Consider the following 22,182-nt stretch of genomic DNA (forward strand, 5'->3'; position numbering starts at 1 on the left):
AAGAACTGTCCCTGTATGCTGTACACATGTACATATATCAAAGTTGTTTAGGATGTAGGTTATTGAAATTATGATTTTTTTTCATATTTTGGTAAATAAGTTTGCAAGGGAGCATATCAATGCCCCAAGTAATACCTCATTTTGAAGACAGTACGACTCCTTACGACATGGTAAAAGAACTGTGTCTGTATGCTGTACACATGTACAGATATCACAGTTTATTTAGTCTTGTAGGATTATGAAAGTTATACATTTGAAATATTTCTCATTATTATGCCCATATCTTTGTAAGGGAGCATGGTGCTGACACAAATGATGCATAATTTTGAACCTGACATTGAGCCACACAACTTGTACACTGATATGTAGTCTGTCTGTTGCAGGTGATGAGATATCATGCTTTGTTTATTTATCGGTTATGAGAAATGTTATATTAATCATATTTCTGTGAATAGCTCCATAAAGGAGCATCAGACAGTAATGGTTAAGGTACCATTTTAAAGCTGACATTCATACAATCAGATTAATAATCTGTGGGTCTACATGGTACATTCACCAAGACATTGTGATTTGTTTTACCAAAAAGGTAAAAAATATGCACAGTATCAGCATTCCTTGGCAAATATTTAATAATGACTTAGATACGCACTATCAACATTTACACTGTTGGAAAGGTCAGTGTCTGCTGAACAACTTTCTAATTCGCATTTTTAGTCTAGCTGTTATGGTTAAAGAGTTATGAACATTTGTTTTCTGTATGGTATTACAAATGGATGATCTGAAAATGAGCTCAGGCTGCACTGTTGTTCCTATGGTGGAAGTAAGCAGGCAGCATTTTCTGAGCTGCACCGGAGTAAATGAGTTAATTTTTGACAAAACTAAAGAAAGATTTGTAGATGTCCTTCAAGGATGCATCTGCAGTCTTTACAAATGGGTTGTCCTGTCGTCAGGCAGCCCTTCGGTCGGCCGGATTCCAAAGTCTGGGTCTGGCTTCGGCTGGTGTCGCACTTCACCCGACGTCATTGTGGCAGTTATTCGGGTATAAAGGCATCAGCCGACGCCATTTTCCTCAGTCTTTCTTGCCGCGTGGCGCCCGAAGCAGAAGCTGTTCGCAAGTGCCGGTCGGTCAGATCCAGAGATTACTACTACCGAATACTACTTCAAAGACTTCTATAAAGCTAAGTACCCCGTTGGGGACTCTTTCTTGCCTCAGCCAATGTCAGAGAAAGTTAATAACTGTTTATCTTGTGGGAAACAAATACCTCATAAGGATTTCCACTCCTATTGCATACATTGTTTAGGCCCAGACCACGATGTAGCAGCTTGTCTAGCCTGTGCTTCTTTTAACCGACGGATGCTTAGACGTCGCTCGGACTTTGCTGAACAGATTTTCGGCTCCGATTTTGCCTACATTATGCCGTCGGATCCTCCGACTACGCAAATAACCAAAAAACGCAAAGAAAAGGACCGACACTCGTGGTCCGCAAACCACGAGTGTCTCGGTTTCGGCTGAAACTGAGCAAGCGGTTCTTTCTTCAGCCGATAACTTGCCTTCTACCGAGGCCTCTTCTATCCTGGTAGAAACGGCTTCTGAAATCCAGCCTTCTGTTGCGATTTCACAGGATTTATCAGACACCATTCCCCTAGATATTTCTACCCCTGCACGTGGAGCTGCTAGGCCTCCTCCAGCTATGTCTATTAAGGCCTTTGCCAGGGCTAAGGCAGCCAAAGCATCAAAACCTGTGCCTGCCAAGCCCCCTTCTCACAGGCCCAGCACCAGCTCCCATATGCTTTCTTTGGCAGAGGATCTCATCTCTTTAATTCGTGGAGCCCAGCCTCATCCAGACAGGGCCTCTCCCTCCTCCAGAAAAAAGGCCTAGAGCAGAGCCCCCTGAGCCAGTAGCCACAGATGATTCCTCGGATGACTCAGATCATACAGACCCTCCTGAGGCTTCTTAGTCTCCATACGAAGACTCTGATGCTGAGGAGTCCATCCCTTCAGCCTCTCCTCCTGAGGAATTTTCCTTTGGGGAAACCTTGCATGCTATGAGGGAACAATTTCAGTGGCAGGGCCAAGATTTCTCAGACTCTAGGAAAAGGCTTAGGACCTTTCTACACTTGCCACAGCATAGGCCTTTAGCTATACCTCCAGTCCTATCTGTTGTTGATGATGCATTTAATGATGTTTGCACTGCTCCTGATACTTTACCTCCGGCCCCTGCTAAGCCCGATAGGTACTACAGGGTCCCGGACACTCATCACCACTTATATAAGGCTCCTTTTGCAGATCCAGAGACTATCTCCCAGGGCCCTAAAGCTGTAGCAGCTACTTCTTCTAAAACCCTCCCCTCTGAAAGGGATTCCAGGTCCTTAGAGATGGGGTAAAAGTTTACACCTCTGCTACTTTGTCAGCTAGAGCTTTGAACTGCCAATTTCATATGATTCAATATCAAGAGTTTATGCTTGACCAGTTGACTAAAAAGCTGTCCTCAGAAGAATCTATAGATAAAAAGTATGTTCAAGAAATGTTACATAACATACAGCAGGTTAGTAACCATTCTTTAAAATGTGGCTATGATGCACTGGAGGCTTCCTTTAGATCAGCCATGACTGGCACAGTTATCAGGAGGCATGCATGGTTGAAAGAACAGGCATTACCAGACCATGTCAAATCTAAGCTTTTGGATGCACCTATGGACAAGGTCAATTTATTTGGTGCCCCCGCACAGCAGGTACTAAAAAAGATGGAAGAGAAAGCAAAATCTGTGCAAACAGTGAAAGATTTCGTTCAACCTCCAAGGTTTAGCAGGAACTGGCCCTCCAAGAATTGGTCTTTTCCGGACACCTCTAAGGCACAAAGAGGCAGGAATAGGCGCTCTAGAGGCAGAAACCAATCCAGGGGTGCCTACAGGGGTCGCCAGTGGCAGGGCAACAACCAGTGAGGCACGGATACAGCCACCACCACTACAACAACTCAATCACAGTGACTTGGCGGTGGCACCGCCTACCAGGGAACAGCTAGAAGCACCCTTAGGCGGAAAGCTAACATTATTTTCAAGAAACTGGCACTGCATTACAAGAGAAAAATGGATTTTGCAGACTATAGACAAAGGCTACAGGTTCCATTTCCATACACTCCCAGGAAAGAGAGGAATGCCAAACCTACCACCTTCTCAAAGGGCAGAAGCTCTAAAACAAATATCTCAATTATTAAGAATGAGAGCTGTGGAAAAGGTACCATTTCTGGAGCAAGGGAAGGGATTTTACTCCAGGCTCTTCCTGGTACCAAGAAAAGAAAACAAATGGAGACCTATTCTAGACCTGTCCGCTTTAAACACATTCCTCATTGTCCCAAAATTCAAAATGCTGACCCTACAGCAGCTTCTTCCCATGCTGGGCAAGGAGTCTTGGCTGGTAACTCTAGATCTCAAGGAGGCATACCTGCACGTCCCCATAAGACCAATTTGCAGAAGATACCTCAGATTTCATGCAGAATCAGAGCATTATCAATTCTCAGCATTGCCCTTTGGCTTATCTACTGCGCCCAGAGTGTTCACGAAATGCCTGGCATCAGTAATCGCTCATTGCAGACTTCAGGGAATTCAAATTTATCCCTACCTAGACGACTGCCTGATACAAGCGGACAACAAAAACAAACTCACAGAAGATTTACAAAGAGTCATCTACCTGCTGCAAGCCCTGGGATATACAGTCAATACAAAAAAGTCAAGGCTGATTCCATCCCAAAGAATAACCTTTCTGGGTGCAGAACTGGACACATCAAGACAAATGGCATTTCTAACTGCAGAAAAGAAAGAGCAACTTCCTCTCTACTTCTTGGCATTGACAAAGCAGAGCCATCTAACTGCAAGAAAAGTGCTACAAGCTCTAGGCTTCATGGCATCCTGCATAATTCTGGTACCTCATGCCAGGCTGCATATGAGAAAGCTACAGTGGTACCTAAAGAATTTGTGGTCTCAGCACAAGCACAGCCTAGAAACCAAAATTCCGATAATCCCATGCCTGAAGCAAGAGTTCTTATGGTGGGCTCAGGCCTGTCAATCAAACACAGGACTGCCCTTCTGCAAAAGTCAACCAAGACAAACCATCACGACAGATGCCTCAGACCTCGGTTGGGGGGAACACATGATGGACAAGTGCTTTCAAGGCCTATGGACTCAAGACCAGCTGCATCTGCACATAAATCTAAAAGAAATGATGGCAGTAAAATTGGCAATCCAGGCATTCAGACCTTTTCTCCAAGAAGGCCAGTTGATGATAAGGACAGACAACACCACAGTTATGTGGTACATCAACAAACAGGGAGGCACACACTCATATCCTCTATGCCGGTTGGCACTGGACCTATGGGATGTGGCTCTGAGCTACAACATTCAGTTACAGGCAATTTATGTACCAGGGAAGGAAAACATTCTAGCAGACATATTAAGCAGAACTACAACAGATGCCCACGAATGGATGCTGCATCCGGACATCTTCAAAACCATCACAAGAGAATGGGGATTACCACAAATAGACTTGTTTGCATCCCCTTTCAATCACCAGTTGAAGAAATTCTGCACAAGGACTTACCACCCACTTGCTTGGAAGGTGGACTCCCTATCCTTCAGTTGGAAAAGCCTGACAGCATACACATTCCCACCACTACCTTTGATGCACAAGGTGCTTCTCAAGATCAAAGAGGAACGTCCGAGGATCATTCTGATAGCCCCAGACTGGCCATGACAACATTGGTATCCGCTTCTGAGGAGCATGTCCCGGGGACAAATATGGACACTGCCCCTGATCCCATTACTGCTGACACAGAACAACTACAACATTCTGCATCCAAACTTAAAAACTCTGCAGCTAACTGCCTGGAACATTACATAACAGCAATTAACCCGAATTTATACCAAAGGGTTAAAGACATAATCCTGGAGGCTCGTAGACCTTCAACAAGAAAGAATTATGCAGCAAAATGGAAAAGATATCTCATCTGGAGTACTGCAAAGGGGCAAGATGTGTCACTGGTGAACATAGCTAACATCCTGGAGTACTTGGCGGAGCTCTTCCATACAGGCCTGTCCTATTCCTCCATCAAGATACATGCATCAGCTATTTCAGCAGAGTACAGCTCGGATCCTCCTGTCTTCTCGCACCCTCTGCTCAGACAGTTTCTGAGAAGAATCAAAAATGTAAAACCTCCCAGGGAACCTCCATTGCCCGCATGGGACTTGAACTTTGTGCTAGAAAAACTGACTCTTCCCCCTTTCGAACCAGCAGCAACAGCAGAATTACAATACTTATCCTGGAAGACTGCTTTCCTGCTGGCAATAACTTCAGCAAGAAGGGTCTCTGAACTACAGGCATTAATGGCAGTGCAACCCTTCCTAATCTTCCATCAAGACAGAGTGTCCACGAGAACAAATCCTACATTTATGCCTAAGGTGGTATCCAGAGTATCTTTAAATCAGGCTATCCACCTTCCTACATTCTTCCCCAACCCACAGAACAGGGGAGAAAGGCTCTTACATACCTTGGATGTACACAGACAATTGCGCTACTACCTGGACAGGACAAAAAACAATAGAAAAACTGACCAGCTTCTGGTAGCATATGCAGCAGGAAAGGAAGGAAAACCTATTTCTAAACAGACAGTCTCCAAATGGATAGGAAATTGCATTAGATTTTGTTACTCCTACCATGGAAAGAAAACTCCAGAGAACATCAGGCCTCACTCCACAAGGGCTACAGCCACTACCACAGCTTTCTTACGAGGAGTGGCTACCAAGGACATTATAGAGGCTGCTACTTGGACCTCCGTGCATACATTTGCCAAGCATTATAACTTACCTTTATACTCTAGATCCCGTGCTGGCTTTGCCACTGCTGTTTTGCAAGGGATCCTAACTACACCATAATCTCTTCTCATTTCCTCCTCCCCTAGTTTAGCTATGGTATTCTACCCATTTGTAAAGACTGCAGATGCATCCTTGAAGGACATAGTACAGTTTTGTACCTACCATAAATGTAGATGTCCGAGAGGAATGCATCTGCAGTCAGGATTACCCACCCTCCTTCCCCTCTGAGGTACTCCTAGGGTATTTGCCAATCATCAGCTAGCTTGGGGGGATCTATTATGGTGTATTTGTCTGTATATATGTACATACATGCTTATTTTATGTGTTTGCTCTCTACTATTTGGAAACTTTGGCATTTATCCAAATTTAGCCATCCAAGAGGGCACCTGGCATCTGGGGCAAGAAACACTGAGGAAAATGGTGTCGGCTGATGCCTTTATACCCGAATAACTGCCGCAATGACGTCGGGTGAAGTGCGACACCAGCCAAAGCCAGACCCAGACTTTGGAATCCGGCCGACCGAAGGGCTGCCTGATGACAGGACAACCCATTTGTAAAGACTGCAGATGCATTCCTCTCGGACATCTACATTTATGGTAGGTACAAAACTGTACTTTTCTTTTGCTGTCTATAGCAACCTTAAGCTTGGGCTCTGCCTTTTTAAACTTCTTTATTCAGCATGACATTTTTAAACATAACATAGGTACATAAACAGTAATAGAAAGGAAAACAAACGATAATAACATTTTCTTTGTTATTGTCATGCAGTATACATTGTAATAATTTTCATTCACTCTAGTACTACATAAATTCTCAATTCCTGCCTTCCTTTCTCATAGTCTGCTTTGTATGTTCTAATAGTGCCTTAAGTTTCTTGCTGGCATGTGTCAGAGGTCTTTAGGTTGGGGGTGGGGATTTCTTACAACGTGTCATTATTTTCCTACTTTGTATTTGCTACTTGTACACTGTATTTGTCATTCAGGTTTAGCAGAGCTACTCATTAGCAATGTTTATTCAAGTGTATCTGAGGTTACTCGTGTGCTGTGTTTATTATTTAGGTTTTGAGTTACTCCATTTATACTCGTGTGCTGTTTATTATTTAGGTTTTGAGTTACTCCATTTGTACTCGTGTGCTGTGTTTATTATTTAGGTTTTGAGTTACTCCATTTGTTCAATTGCACCTGAGTTACTCATGCTACTTTTGTTGTTCAGGTTTTGTTGAGTTACTGATGTCTTTCATTTGTTGTTCAGGCACACCTGAGTTGATCACGTTCTATGTTTATTATTCAAGTTTTTTGAGTTACTGATAGCCTGCTTTAGTTGTTCAGGCTCACTTCCGATACTCGTGCTATATTTATTATTCAGGTTTCTTTGAGTTATTCAGGCACATGAGTTGCTCATGTACTATGTTTATTGTTCAGATTTTGTTAAGTTACTTGTGTCGTATGTTTGTTTCTCAGGTTTAACTAAGCTACTTGTGCTGTTTATTGGTCTGGTTAAGTTGAGTTACTCATTTGCTGTGTTTGGTATTCAGGTTTCATTGAGTTACTCATGTCCTTCATTTTTTATTCAGGTACACCTGAGTTAGTCATGTACTGTGTTTATCATTCAGGTTTTGTTGAGTTACTCATGTCCTGCATTTGTTGTTTAGGTGCACCTGAGTTACCTATGTCTTTGATTTATTTGGCTGGCCTGAGTTACTCGTGCTATGTTTATTATTCAAGTTAAGCTGAGTTTTTCATGTGCTGCATTTGGTGTTCAGGTTTTAATGAGTTACTCATGTCTTTCATTTTCAGTCACACCTGAGTTACTTTTGCATCGTGTGTATTATTCAGGTTTTGTTGAGTTGTTCTTGTCCTACATTTGCTGTATTTGTTGCTATGCTTTAGCTAAGTTACTCATGCTATTTGTTGTTCTGGTTAAGCTGATTTACTCATGCCCAACATTTGTTAGTCACGTGCATCTGAGTTACTCCTCTGCTGCATTGGATGGATCGGTTTAGCTGAGTTACTCATGTTGTCATCCTTGTTCTGCTGAGTTACATAAGTGTTATGTTTGTTCAAATTTAGCTGAGCTAATCATGTGTATCTCTTGGTGCTCAGATTTAACCGAGTTACTCATACAGTGTCTGTTTTTAGGATTAGCTAGGCTACTTGTTTTCTGATGGCAAGCTGTATTAATTCCATGATACATAAAGGAGGCAGCTGCAATTCAGATAATTGGTGCAAAAGATCAAAAATCTTTGCACATTCACTAATTTCCCACTTCCTTAATTCAGGTTTATTACCCATTATCCACAGTCATCTGCACTCTTCCCCTCGTACTTCTCAGGTGTTTATTCAGTGCTCACTCTCCAGGGCTGGGTTTCTTGCCACATCCTGAAGCAAAGTGGTGATACATTTGTCAGTGTGTTTTTTTTATTTTTTTTGTGAGAGTGATGCCTCCATCTTTGTTTAATACTTGCGTCTCTCTCTCAGGTAGTTTGTGATGGGGTAAGTGATAGTTCATTGTCTGTGAGCGTTAGGCAGTTGCTACACTGCCTTAGTACACCAAGTGCTATGATTTATAGATTTATAGCTTGTTACTAAGCTAATGACCTGAGGAGGGGGCTTTATAAGCCTAGCCAAGTTTTCCCGAAAGAATAATGACATCCTGTATCCAAATAGGACATTCAGGGCCAGAGATTTATAAGCTATCTCTGTCCATAAGAGACATGGGTGCCAGACTCAGTGTAAATTTTCTGTTCCCCATCCACTGGTCTGGGTTGCGCTTAAGTTATGCAATAGACATACAAAGTTTAACATGGATGGGAAGCCTGTTCCATAGGAGAGGCAGTCTCTGGGAAACATATCTGTCTCTCTGGCATTTTCTGTTTGTCACAGACAAAATTCAGGTCCTTGGACCTTATATTTCTGGTACTGTTTGACTTACAAATATGTAGGAGATTTGTAAGTGTGGGGTTTGCAGATGCCTTGTAGGCCAGGCAGAGATCTCCCTCAGCAATCTGTAGGAGACTGAGTATGGAAAGGGCTGGCAGTGGAGGAAGACAAGCTGGCTAACCTTCAGTTTTGGTGCAAGAGTGTAGAATATTAGGAATATAACATTTATTTTTAATATATTCAGTTTGCTGTTAAATGCTTCTTATCCCTAATAAAGTCTTATGAGTACAGAATATTGCATGTTAGTGAGTACCAAAAATGTTTGTACAATAGTAGTCAACTATTGTAGGTACTGTACTGGGGTAGAAGCAGCTTATAGCTAACTTTAATTGGACCTACATAAAGAGGTGGCACTTTTAGCTTTAATCACAGATCAGTTTCATTTTCTCTGTCGGATCTTGTGGTACTAACCCATCACCAAATAAGACTGTTTTTAGGGACTTCTCCAGGGAAACCTAGGGATCATCCTTGCCTCCTCTGCCCCGATGCCTAAGTCTGTGGCTCATTTCGTTCTGGGGATAATGAGTCCTACTGTCCATCTACCCTGCCCCTGTCAGTGCCGATGGCCTGGCTGCATCTAACACTATCTTTGGTGTTCTTTATTCTTACCTTCTGAGAGCCAGGTGCAGCTCAGAACCGATTGATCAGGATCAGCACTCCAGGGTCAGGGTTGACCTTCAGGGATTCTGAGTCATCCCTTCACCTGTGTGCTTCGGTCCTCAATAGTTTGGGAATGATCTCAACATTGTAGATGTCCGAGTTGGCACTGAACATTAGTTTCTCACTCAGTTCCTTGGATCCAAGGGGTGTTGGGGCCAGTCATCTGGCTTTGGTCTTGGCTTTTGATGTTGCAGAGAGAATCCTCTCCTTTTCAGAGATGGGACCCTTACAGTTGTTTCAAATCCATCCCAGTCCTTTCCCCATTCTCTGTCTATGGCTATGCATCAGTTGGATGTGGTACAGCCCATATTGAAAGATCTTGCAACCTCCCTTCCTTCAAGTCTAATCCTCTTCTGCGTATCCTCCTGCATCTCCCCCCAGGGAGGTGCATGGAAAGAGTAAGTGCAAGAGGAAGCACTTGGATTCAACTGAGGAGTCCCTCACTGAGGATACCAACCTTGATGAAGGGAAGGCTCTTCTAAATAGCTTCAACTATTGAAGTAGCGTGGGGGTGGACTGTTAAAGCCCTTTCCCCAGAGGAGTCGTTTTTTTTCTTGAGGCCTTTGGAATGGGCTCATCTACATCCTGGGTGGTCCCCCCTCTGGTTGCCCTTGTGGATCTTGATGTTCTTCATCTCACATTGCTGCAGTCCTAACACTTGGGTAGTCCGCTGTCCCTCGGTCGGCCCGAATATCAGAGTATAAGGCTGACGTCGGTCAAGGCGCATTTGACTGACATCATAACGTCAGGGTACAAATGCGCATGACCGACGTCATATCCTCAGTCTTTTTTGCCGCATGGTCCGATGCAGAAGCAGTGTTGCAAGTGCCGTTCGGCGTTCTGAAATTTTTCGAATTCGGAGTTTCAGACCGAAGTCAGAGTTGGTTAAGTACCCCGTTGGGGAATATTTTGTTTTTTTCTTGCCTCAGTGGGTTACCGGATGTCAGAAAAAGTGAATACCTGTATTTCTTGTGGGAAACAGATACCGCATAGGGATTACCATAATTTGTGTATACCTTGTTTGGGACCTGAGCACGACATTGTTGGGTGTCGCTTTTGTGCTAGGTTCAATAAACGCACTATAAAGCGTAGGTTGGATTGTGCCAGGTTGGTCTTTGGGAAGCGGTGCAATTACAATATGCCGTCGGATGCTCCGACGCCGGCTACCTCAAAGAAGCGCAAGGACAAGGCAGTTAAACCTAGGTTAGAGGAGTCGTCCGAACCGGACGCCGGTTCTTTAGAGGCGTCAGTGGAACCGGTGGTTCCGACGGAGGCCTCTATGGAGACCCAGGGAGAAACTGTGTTTTTACAGGATGTGGCCTCCCAGGAGGCAGGTCAGGCTGTAGGGGCTTCTCAGGTAACTGTACTCCCCTCCCTTCCTAAGGTGTCTAGGCCCTCTCTTTCTGCTTCCAAGGCTTCTCCTAGAGGCAGGTCTAGTTTTGCTTCTGTGGGTGTCACTCCTAATTCTTCAGGTTCAGTGCCCAAGAAGCACATGCTTAAAATGGCAGAAGATTTAATTACTTTGATTAGAGGCTATATGCCCCCTCCTGATAAGAGGCCTAGGATGGAACCTGTGTTGGGGGATTATGAGCAGGCTTCAGATGTGTCTGAGTCTTCGGCTGAAGACTTGCAGGAGTATTCTCATTATTCTGATTCTGATGTGGATGATTCTACTCCTTCTGCTTCTCCTCCTGAGGATTTTTCTTTTTCAGAGACCCTTCACTCCATGAGAGAGCATTTTAAATGGGAAGGTCAGGATTTCTTTGATTCCAGGAAAAGGCTTAGGGAATTTTGTTTTACCCCAGCATAGGCCTTTAGCTATACCTCCTGTTCTGAATGTGGTGGAAGATGTGTTTGCAGAGGCTTCTCTTAATCCTGATTCTTTGCCTCCTGCTCCTGTTAAACCAGATAGGTATTACAGGGTGCCTGAAGCTCATAAGTATCTTTTTAAGAGTCCTAGGGCAGACCCAGAAACTGTTAGCCAGGGGCCTAAGGGTGTTAAGGCTTCTGTTGTCAAGAATCCAGTTCCGGCAGATAAAGAAGCCAGGGCCTTGGATAGGTGGGGAAAGAAAGTTTATACTTCTTCCACTCTAGCCATGAGAGCTTTGAATTGCCAATTTCACATGTTGAAATATCAAAATTATCTCCTTTCACAGTTGAAATCTAAGGTTGATGCTCTGGCGGAAGGTATTGATTGTAAAGAGTTACAAGATTTAGTGCATGTTTCTGAACAGGTGGGTAAGCATTCTTTGCAATGTGGCTTTGATGCTGTTCAGGCCTCGTCTAGGGTGGCTGCCACTGGGTCAGTTCTTCGCAGGCATGCCTGGCTGAGGGATCAAAATTTATCTGACCATGTTAAAACTAGGATTTTGGATGACCCTTTGCAATCTGATGTCTTGTTTGGTTCTCCTGTTGAGGCAGTTTTAAAGAAAATGGAAGACAAGGCTAAGTCTATGCAGACTGTTAAAGATTTTTTGCAGGTCCAGCCTCCAAAGTTTAGTAGAAATTGGCCTACTAAAGGGTGGACGTATCCTTCTTATGATTCCCAGTCTAGGGGTAGATCTAGACGTGGCAGGGGCAGAGGTCAGGGCTCTTTCAGGCCTAGAACAGGGAGTTCTCCTGCACAGTCTTCGGGTGAGGGCAGGGGTCTGTCCTTTCGTAAACAGACCCAATGACCTACCTTTTCAGCTGCCAGAACCTTCTCGCCTGGCAGCACCTTTGGGAGGAAGGTTGGCACTTTTCAAAGAAAATTGGAGTTTGATTACCCAAGACAGATGGGTACTGGATATCATACATCACGGTTACAGGTTTTATTTCCATACCTTGCCTCCTTTCAAAGGCATGCCAGACATTCCTCCTCAACAAAGAATAGAGGCTCACAAGCAAATTTCTCTGTTGCTCCAAATAGGGGCCATACAGCCGGTTCCTATGCCAGAAAGGGGCCTAGGATTTTATTCTCGCCTGTTCCTTGTGCCAAAAAGGGGAACACGTGGAGACCAATTTTGGATTTATCTATCCTCAACACTTATCTGGACATTCCCAAGTTCAAAATGTTGACGTTACAACAGCTTTTACCTCTACTGGGCAAGGATCACTGGATGGTAACTTTGGATCTCAAGGAGGCTTACCTTCATGTTCCTATCAGGCTAAGTTGCAGGAAATATCTGCGTTTTCGGACTGGGACTTCTCACTATCAGTTCTCTGCATTGCCCTCTGGCTTATCTACTGCGCCCAGAGTATTTACGAAAGTTCTGGCTCCAGTGATAGCTTTCTTCAGGCTAAAAGGAATACAAATCTATCCTTATTTGGACGATTGCCTGATTCTGGCTCAAGGAAGGGACGAGCTTCTTCGTCATTTGGAATATGTGATAGCAGTGCTAAGATGCCTGGGGTATTCTGTGAACGAAATAAAGTCCAGTCTAGTACCCTCTCAAGACATGTGCTTTCTGGGTGTAAGACTGAATACAGCATCCCAGATGGCCTTTCTAACCCCGGACAAACAAAAGAATCTTTCCCTTTACTTCCATCATCTATCTCTTCCGTCCGGGCTGACTGCAAGGACAGTCCTTCAAGCCTTAGGGTTCATGGCATCTTGTATTCTGGTGCTTCCCAATGCCAAACTGCATATGAGGAAGTTGCAATGGTATCTCAAAATGTATGGACACAGCACTGCCAGCATCTGGACACTGTCATTCAAATAATACCTTGCATTCAAAAGGAATTTTTGTGGTGGGCTCAGGAATGTCACCTAAACAAGGGACTCTCTGTGACCCAGCCAGAGGCGAGTCAAATTTTAACGACAGATGCCTCAGACAAAGCTTGGGGAGCTCATCTAAACGGAAAGTGGATACAAGACAAGTGGCCTGTCAGACTACAGCATCTACATATCAACTTGAAGGAGATGTTAGCAGTCCAGTTTGCATTAATAGCTTTCAAGGATTTACTTCTTCCAGGGCAGGTGTTGATTCTAACAGACAACACAACTGTCATGTGGTACATCAACAAGCAAGGGGGAACACATTCTTATCCTCTATGCAGGCAAGCAATGATTTTGTGGGAGACTGCTCTCAGTTTACAACTAAGTCTTCAGGCAAGGTTTCTGCCGGAGCACAGAACTCCTTAGCAGATGTGTTAAGCAGACAAATCATGGATCCCCACGAGTGGAAACTGGATCTTCATGTATTTCAGAAATTGACAGTGTCCTGGGGAACTCCAGACATAGATCTGTTCGCTTCTCCACTAAACCACCAGCTGCCAAAGTTTTGCACAAAGGTTTCATCCCACAGCTTGGAAAGTGGATGCTCTTTCTTTCAGTTGGAAAAATCTTCATGTGTATGCCTTTCCACCTCTGCCTCTCCTCCCAAAGGTACTTCTAAAGGCCAGACAGGACAAGCCAAGGATGATTTTGATAGCTCCAGATTGGCCTCGACAGCACTGGTACCCATTACTGAGAAGTCTAGTACAGAAGCCTCCATGGCCTTTGCCTTTGATTCCACATCTGTTGTCCCAGGAGGACAGTCATTTGCTCAATGTCAAACTTCACTCTCTTCACCTAACAGCATGGCATATTCTGTTTTAAACCATAGAGGGTCTCAACTTCCACAACAAGTTTTGAATGTGATTTTGGAAGCTAGAAGGCCTAGTACAAGGAAAGTGTACGCAGATAAATGGAAGAGATTTTTATTTTGGAGTGCAGCTAAGGATTTGGATGTTTCTGAGCCTGATTTCAGTGTGGCTCTTCAATATCTTACTGAGTTATTGGACAAAGGTTTGTCCTTCTCTTCTATTAAGATTCATGCTGCAGCAATTTCAGCTCACTACGACTGTGACCCACCATTGTTTTCTCATCCTTTGTTCAAGCAATTTCTTAGAGGGGCAAAGAATATAAGACCCCCACGAAGGGCTCCTACTCCTGCTTGGGATCTCAATTTTGTGTTGGAGAAACTCACTCTACAACCTTTTGAGCCTGCAGCTACTGCTGAGTTGAAATATTTGTCATGGAAGACTGCTTTTTTGTTGGCCATTACCTCTGCAAGAAGGGTTTCTGAATTGCAGGCCCTTATGGCAGTTGAGCCTTTCTTAATTTTCCATAAGGATAGGGTATCTTTACGTACTAATCCTTCCTTTATGCCTAAAGTGGTTTCTAGTGTGGCTTTAAACCAAACTATTCATTTGCCTACTTTCTTTGCAAACCCCCAAAATAATGGGGAAAAGATTTTGCACACTTTAGATGTACACAGGCAGTTGAGATATTATTTGGACAGAACTAAAGGGTTCAGACAATCTCAGCAGTTATTAGTTTCTTTTGCTTTGTGCTCTCAGGGCAAGCCCGTGTCAAAACAAACTATTTCTAAGTGGATTGGATTTTGCATTGCTTTCTGTTATTCCCATCATGGCAAAGAGATTCCAGCTGGGATTAGGCCTCATTCCACTAGGGCTACTGCCACTTCAACAGCTTTTTTGAGAGGGGTGGCTACTAAGGATATTTTGGAGGCAGCCACTTGGAGTTCAGTGCATACCTTCTCTAGGCATTACCACCTTCCACTGTACTCTAAATCCAGGGCTGGTTTTGCCACTGCTGTGTTGCAGGGCATTTTGGCAGCTCCTGCTTCATTATAGTTTAGCCATCCTCCCTTACCTCTGCTTTGGGATTCTACCCAAGTGTTAGGACTGCAGCAATGTGAGATGAAGAACATAGTACAGTTTTGTACCTACCATAAATGTAGATGTTCGAAGATCCACATTGCTGCAGTCCAATTTACCCTCCCTCCTTCCCCTCTGTAGTTTGAGGTGGTTGTGTGGGTTGGGTTATCCTTCTGAGGTATAATGGTATAATTGTATAATTGTATATATTGTATATATTGCACATATTTTTGGTGTTAGGCTGGTTGGTTGTTTAGTTGTCTCTGGGTTTTGACCTTTCTTTTTAGGGTCTTCAGACATCTGGGGCAAGAAAAGACTGAGGATATGACGTCGGTCATGCGCATTTGTACCCTGACGTTATGATGTCAGTCAAATGCGCCTTGACCGACGTCAGCCTTATACTCTGATATTCGGGCCGACCGAGGGACAGCGGACTACCCAAGTGTTAGGACTGCAGCAATGTGGATCTTCGAACATCTACATTTATGGTAGGTACAAAACTGTACTTTTCCCAGAGGGCCTGAAGTGAACCTGATATGCTGGAACCTATCCCTAGGAAACCCAACAAATTCTTAGCCCTCCCTTCCCGCAAAGACAGACCTCACTGGAGCAAGGGTCTGGCTGTGGATGCCATTGTGTTTGCAGCTGCCACTAAGAAGGACATCTCCAAAGAGAGTTTCTTGGTCCATCTGCCCAACAAAGAGTCTTGGGAAAGCACACATATGGCTCAACCACTTAGCCTTATGTCTGCTGAATTATCTTGCTCATTTGACAAGATTTCAGAGGAACCTTATCTTGGAAGTATCAAACGTTGTGAAGACTCAGCAGTCCTCAGACTTTCAAAAGATCCTGGAGACACAGCTGTTGATGGCGCAGTCTATATCAAATGTTTCCATGAGGCTGTTGACCAGTGCATCAGATAGAACATTCCACAAGACAGACTCCATTGTCACTATGGACCATCATACCTGGATCTGCTAATGCAAATTTGTGGACTGTTTCAAGCCATCTTTGCTGACCAGGAACAAGCAGGATGGAAAGATGCTGTCACTGGGGTTTGCTTCTCTGTCCCATAGAGATGCTTCTCAAGGAACCAGAAATGTGGGAAAGCAGCTCTTTTTTGTAAGCTGCAGCAGCCCTTCCAGGGCACCCCTAGTGATGTTTCTGCACCAAGTAGAGGGGACAACTAAAATGGACACCACCCACAGGCCAGGGGCAGCCTGTAGAACCAGGACTTATGTGGAGATTTCAGTGGGAGGCCCTTTCAGTGTGCCTGAATATTTTCCCAGTTGCCTCACTCTGGAGGCAGTCAAGGGAAGTCTGGCTTTCCACCCAAAGGCTTGGGAGACCATCAGATCAGATTTAAGAGCATTGAGAGACATATACAGAGGTTATACAGTTCTCTTCGTTCACTCCAAAGGACTTCCAAAAATCCCTTCCTGACATGCCAGCCTATCAGTGAATGGAATCAGTAGTGGAAGTCCAAAATATGATGTCCTTCAAGAATGCAACTGCAGTCATAACATATGGGTTGTCCTGCCTCAGGCAGCCCTCGGTCGGCCGGATTCCAAAGTCTGGGTCCGACGTCGGCTGATGTCGCATTTCTCTCCGACGTCAGGGCGGCTGGAGTACATAAGCATCAGCCGACGCCATCTTCTTCAGTCTTTCTTGCCGCGCGGTGCCCAAAGCAGAAGCAGTTCGCAAGTGCCGGTCGGTCAGCTCCTGTATTCTTCGAAACCGAAGTCATCAAAAAAAAAAAGCTAAGTACCCCGTTGGGGACCTTTTCTTGCCTCAGCCGATGTCAGAAATTACTGAAAAAGTAAATAATTGTTTGTCTTGTGGTAAACAAATACCTCATAAGGATTTCCACTCTTGCTGCCTCCCTTGCCTTGGCCCAGACCACGACGTCTCGGCCTGTGTCGCCTGTGCTCGCTTCAATAAGCGCACTCTCAGGCGCAGGGCGGAGTTCGCAGAAGACTTCTTCGGCGACAAATTTCAATATACAATGCCGTCGGAACAACCGACAACGCAGACTCCTAAGAAACGAAAAGACCGGGACCGACATCCTCGGCCCGCGTCTTCCACCGACACCACGACAAAACTAACCGCGAGTGCCCCGGTTCCCTCTGAGTTGGTTATTCCACCGCTCCGAACCGAAGACACCGCTTTACCGATACCTCCGATACCGGAGGCCACTCCGACGCCAGTTATTGATTTTCCTCCGGATACCGAAACCGAGGAAATGCCCGAGACCATTGCTGTTGATAAGGTCACTCCTGCACGTGGAGCAGCTAGGCCTCCCATGTCCATGTCTATCAAGGCCTACACACGTACTAAGGCAGCCAGCAAGTCCAAGCATCTTACTGCTAAAACCTTACCTCAGCCTACTCCTGAAACACAAATCATGTCTATGGCAGCAGATTTAATTTCCCTGATCAGAGGTTCCCAGGCCCATCCTGAGAGAGGATCCCAGCCTCCTCCTGACAAAAGGCCCAGGGTTGAACCCTCTGACCCTCTTCTTTCAGATGAAGATTCTGAGGACTGTGTTCACTCCGAAAGCCAGGAAGAGCCCTTCCAGACCTATGAGGATTCAGATGCAGAGGACTCCATTCCCTCAGCCTCCCCTCCTGAGGATATTTCTTTTGGGGAAGTTCTGCATTCCATGAGGGAGCATTTCAAGTGGCAAGGCCAGGAATATTCTTATTCCAGAAAGCGCCTTCGAACCTTCCTTAAAAAGCCCCAGCACAGACCCTTAGCTATACCTCCTGTGCTTGATGTTTTCGATGATTTGTATTCTGACTCCAGTGTCACCCATGATACTCTTCCTCCTGCCCCTGCCAAGCCTGACAGATACTATAGGGTTCCAGAAACCCATTCTTATTTCTTTAAGGCCCATGCTGTTGATTTAGAAACAATTTCCCAGGGGCCTAAAGGGGTTTCAGCTACCACCTCAAAAAATCCTTTGCCTTCTAACAGGGAAGCAAGGTCCTTAGAGAGATGGGGGAAGAAGGTTTACACCTCCACTACTTTATCTATGAGAGCTCTTAATTGTCTCTTTCACATGTTTCAATATCAGGATTTTCTGTTAGATGATTTACAAAAAACATTGGCCTCCCCTGAACCCTTAGATAGGAAGTCTTTGCAGGAGACTGTGCATAATGCTCAACAGGTTAGCAATCACTTTCTACAGTGTGGATATGATGCATTGGAGGCTTCATGTAGGGCAGCTATGACAGGGGCGGTCATTCGTAGACATGCATGGTTGAAAGAACAACCCTTACCAGAACATGTTAAGGCAAAACTTCTTGACGCACCCTTGGAAAAGAACAAGCTTTTTGGTGCTAATGCTAAAGATGTGTTAAAGTCCATTGAGGAAAAAGCCAAGTCAGTTCAGACAGTAAAAGATTTCCTTCAGGTTCAGCCACCCAGATTCAGCAGGAACTGGCCTTCTAAAAACTGGTCCTTTCCTAATCCTGAAAGATCACAAAGGGGCAAAAACAGACGTGGCTGAGGAAGAGGCCAATACAGAGGATCCTACAGGGGACGACAATGGCAACCAACAAACCAAAGAAGTGACACAGGGGTTTCTCCTGCCCCGCAGGGACAATCTCAATGACTTTCCTCTAGTTCCGCTAGCCAAGGAGCAAATAGAGGCTCCTTTGGGCGGAAAGTTATCTCTGTTTTCAAAAAATTGGCACAAACTGACAACAGACAAATGGATTTTGGACATTATAGACCATGGTTACAGGTTCCACTTCCACACTTTGCCAATAAAACAAGGCATGCCAAACCTTCCACAAAATCAGAGGGCAGAGGCTATAAAGCAAATTTCTCTGCTTGCACAGATTAAAGCAATAGAAAAAGTTCCACAACAAGAACAAGGCCAGGGGTTTTATTCAAGACTGTTCCTTGTTCCAAGAAAAGAAAGTCAATGGAGACCAATACTGGACTTGTCCGCTTTAAACACTTTCCTCATAGTACCAAAGTTCAAAATGCTGACTCTACAGCAACTCCTTCCCATGCTGGGCAAGGGGTCTTGGCTGATTACTCTGGACCTCAAGGAAGCATAACTGCATGTCCCTATCAGACACAGCTGCAGAAGATACCTCAGATTTCTTGCAGGGCCAGAGCATTATCAATTCTCAGCATTGCCATTTGGCTTATCTACTGCACCCAGAGTATTCACGAAATGCCTGGCATCAGTAATTGCTCATTGCAGGCTCCAGGGGATTCAAATCTACCCGTACCTGGACGATTGCCTCATACAAGTGGACAACAAACTAACTTTGACAAAAAACTTGAATTATGTCATACACTTGCTACAGGCTCTGGGATACACAGTCAACTTTCAAAAGTCAAGACTTCAGCCATCCCAGCAGATTACCTTCTTAGGAGCCAAACTAGACACAGCCTCTCAAATGGCTTACCTGACAGAAGACAAGCAAAAGAAGTTAACCCATTACTTCAAAAGTTTAGCAAAGCTCACCCAGATGACTGCAAGGAGTTTCCTACAGGCCCTGGGTTACATGGCATCCTGCATCCTCCTGGTTCCACTAGCAAGACTACACATGAGAAAGCTTCAATGGTACTTAAAAAGCTTATGGTCTCAACACAGCAACAACCTAGAAGCAAATATCCCACTCATTCCATGCCTTCAAAAGGAATTTCTATGGTGGGCCTCAGCAAGCCAGTCAAACATAGGTATGTCATTCAAAAAACCTCAGATAACACAGACCATGACCACAGATGCCTCAGACCTCGGATGGGGGGCGCACATGGAAGGCAGATGTATTCAAGGACAATGGTCTCCAAAGGAAACACATCTGCACATCAATCAAAAAGAAATGTTAGCAGTAATGCATGCCATCGAGGCCTTTGGGTAACAGCTTCAACAAGGCCACCTATTAATACGGACAGACAACACCACAGTGATGTGGTACATAAACAAGCAGGGGGGGCACTCATTCTTACCCCCTTTGCAGACTGACAATGAATCTTTGGGAAAAATCACTGGGCCTAAACATACAATTACAATCCCAGTTTGTTCCAGGCAAAGACAATGTTCTGGCGGACAGTCTAAGCAGGAATTTCATAGATCCCCACGAATGGAGGCTACATCCAGACATCTTCCTACGACTCACCTCGACATGGGGCAGGCCGGACGTAGACCTATTTGCCTCCCACCTCAATCATCATTTACAAAAGTTCTGCTCAAGGACATATCATCCACAAGCATGGAAAATAGATGCCCTCTCATTCAACTGGAGCACCCTGATAATTTATGCATTTCCACCTCTGCCACTGATGACCACAGTGTTATTAAAGATCAAAGCAGACAAGCCGAAGGGGATCCTAATAGCTCCAGACTGGCCAAGACAACACTGGTACCCACTACTACGGAGCATATGTCACAACAAAACGTGGGCCCTTCCACAATGGCCCCAACTTCTGACTCAACACAACTTTAGGGCAGTTCATCCCAACATCCAGACGCTACAGCTAACAGCTTGGCAAATCTCATAAATAACCTTGATTTACCTCTCTCCAAGGAAGTTCAGCGGATACTAACAGAAGCCCGCAGACCATCCACCAGAAAAGTTTACTCAGCCAAATGGAAGAGATTCAGCATTTGGAATGCCAACAAGGGTCATGATGCCTCATTTTTGAGCATTCCTCTCATCCTGGAATATTTGGCAGATATGCTGCATAAAGGACTTTCATTCTCTTCCATAAAAATTCATGCTTCAGCTATCTCAGCTAGATACAATACTGACCCACCTGTGTTTTCACATCCTTTGTTAAGGCAATTTCTTAGAGGAATCAAGAATATAAAGCCCCCAAGAAAGGCACCAGTACCAGCTTGGGACCTCAATTTTGTCCTAGAAAAATTTACTTTACCTCCCTTTGAGCCAGCAGCTTCTGTGGATTTACAATTTCTTTCCTGGAAGACAGCTTTCCTGTTGACCATTACCTCAGCAAGAAGGGTTTCGGAATTACAGGCCTTAATGGCAATACCACTGTTCATAACCTTTCACAGAGACAGGGTCTCCTTACGAACCAACCCTACCTTTCTGCCAAAAGTGGTATCTAGGGTTGCCTTAAATCAAGCAATTCACCTGCCTACCTTCTTTCCTAATCCTGAGAACAAAGGGGAAAGATTGTTGCATACCTTGGACATACACAGACAACTTCGCTACTACCTAGACAGAACCAAGACCAGTAGGAAGTCTGACCAGCTTTTTGTAGCTTACGCCCCTGCAGTACAAGGAAAAGCAATTTCTAAACAGACAATTTCAAAATGGATTGGACATTGCATCAGATTCTATTATTCATTCCATGGAAAGAGTGTGCCAGCCAATGTCAGACCACACTCCACCAGAGCTACAACCACCTCTACAGCCTTTTTAAGAGGGGTGACTACAAAAGACATTCTAGAAGCTGCTACATGGAGCTCCATGCATACATTTTCCAAGCACTACAACCTCCCTCTATATTCCAGATCCAGAGCAGGCTTTGCTTCGGCAGTCCTGCAGGGACTGATAGCTACACCATCCCTTTCCTAGAGCATACCACCTCCCCCAGCTAAGCTTTGGTATTCAACCCATATGTTATGACTGCAGTTGCATTCTTGAAGGACATAGTACAGTTTTGTACCTACCATAAATGTAGATGTCCGATAGATATGCAACTGCAGTCGGGTTTTCCCTCCCTCCATCCCCTCTATGCCTTGGGTCCACTCCTCTCCCTGTTATCCTTAGCTGGGGATATCTGTTATGGTGTATCTGTTTATTGTTTATTTGTTGTCTGGAAACCTATTTTCTGTCTTCCAATTTGATTACAGCCTTCCTTGGAGGGCACCTGGCATCTGGGGCAAGAAACACTGAAGAAGATGGCATCGGCTGATGCTTATGTACTCCAGCCGCCCTGACGTCGGATAGAAATGCGACATCAGCCGACGTCGGACCCAGACTTTGGAATCCGGCCGACCGAGGGCTGCCTGAGGCAGGACAACCCATATGTTATGACTGCAGTTGCATATCTATCGGACATCTACATTTATGGTAGGTACAAAACTG

The 22,182-nt window shown here is 44.7% G+C and overlaps 1 protein-coding gene across 2 annotated transcripts in view; it reads left to right on the top strand.

Annotated features, from left to right (window-relative positions):
• The window catches only part of LOC122790862 (protein mono-ADP-ribosyltransferase PARP14-like), a 1,931,416-nt gene that overhangs the window by 356,915 nt on the left and 1,552,319 nt on the right, over window positions 1-22,182 (top strand). The gene's annotated exons all lie outside the window — the stretch shown is intronic.

The sequence above is a fragment of the Protopterus annectens genome, chromosome 16.part0, assembly GCF_019279795.1.
Source record: "Protopterus annectens isolate FY-2018-M chromosome 16.part0, PAN1.0, whole genome shotgun sequence".
Classification (NCBI taxonomy): domain Eukaryota; kingdom Metazoa; phylum Chordata; order Ceratodontiformes; family Protopteridae; genus Protopterus; species Protopterus annectens.